The sequence below is a fragment of the Arachis duranensis genome, chromosome 9 (genome assembly GCF_000817695.3).
Source record: "Arachis duranensis cultivar V14167 chromosome 9, aradu.V14167.gnm2.J7QH, whole genome shotgun sequence".
NCBI lineage: Eukaryota > Viridiplantae > Streptophyta > Magnoliopsida > Fabales > Fabaceae > Arachis > Arachis duranensis.
In genome coordinates this window covers 65,269,824-65,271,299 of record NC_029780.3, presented here as the reverse complement: position 1 = coordinate 65,271,299, position 1,476 = coordinate 65,269,824, and positions in this window count along the sequence as shown.

Here is a 1,476-nt window from a genome sequence, read left to right as displayed (position 1 = left end):
AGCTTTCGATCTTCATCCAATTGGGTAGTTATCTTGGAAAAGAAGCTATTCATACTTGGATCTCTTTTGAACCTTGAAAGAGGAATGAAGGGATCAAGCTAGAAATGCTTTCTCATGCTGGACCAAATTGGGTTTGGATGGATATGTGACTATAATCCTCTCAACACTTGATTTGGGAAATGCATGTGGTATAACCAGTGACCATACTTCATCTCTTCTCATGAGCAATTGACCAAGGAATTGGCTATTGATCAAGATTTGAGAGATTAAATTACAAGAAATTGTAATTCAATCACTTAAGATTGCCAAGGAGATCAATGAGTGCATTGATTGAGAAAGAGATGAGAATGAACTTGATCCGGAGGATTGCAATATCTTTCGATCCCAATGTTCATTTTATTTTTAGTTCTTACATTTACTTTTCTTGCCATTTTACTTTTTTGCACTTTATTGCTTTCTTTACTTTTCTGTCAATTTACAATTTCTGTTGCTCCTCATCCAAATCTGAATCGTCTAACTAGGATAATCAATTAACCATTGATTGCTTAATCTGTTAATCTCTGTGGGATTCGACCTCACTCTATTGTGAGTTTTACTTGACGACAATTCGGTACACTTGCCGAAGGAAATCTGTTGCAAGACAATTTCCACATGCATCACTGTGATATCACATTGTCGGTTAAATTGCAAACCTGACACATTCCTATGAGAATGTCGCCTTTTGGTCAAGAATATAATATGAGAACCCCCAGGTGATAAAAAAATTATTAGGGTTAGGTGTTTAAAACAATAGATAAGGATTATTCAGTAAAGAGCACACCCCAAGAGACACAGCGGAACATAAACGATAGATAAAAGGGGGTTTTCCTTCTAGACCTCTAAGAAACCTGTTCTTAGTAACCTAGGTCATCGGAAGGGATTCTCTACTAGACATTTAAAAAACCCATCCTTAAAACCTAGATCAGAGGGATGAAAACTGAAAGAAACCACCAAGCAGATCACCTTAGTGTTGGATCCTTCAATCTTCTTCATGCAACAAGCAAAGTAGATCACTCACCTCAGTCAATCACACTAAAAAAAGGTTCTTAAAGCACTAAGAAGATTTTATTCATCAAAAGTTGTTTAAATGGTCTCACCAAAGGTGTTTAAATAGGCTCCTAACAAACTTACAAAAAGATAAGATAAAATTTAAAATTTAAATCAGATTCGATCTTAATGGATTAGATCATATTTGATTTAAATTTAAAATTTCTAAAAATACTACTAAGCAAATCAGAACTAAAAAAATCTTTTAACAAACTCTAACCACAAAAGAAACTAAAATAAAGGCCTAAAATTTTGAAATTTAGTGATAAATTACGCCTCCCACTAAATTTGAAAAGCATTATTGGGCTTCTTGCTGTCTTGACTTAGCCCAATGGGCCTTGCCCATTCTTCTTTAGTTAGAACTTGATGTAACTCCTTATGCATAAGTGC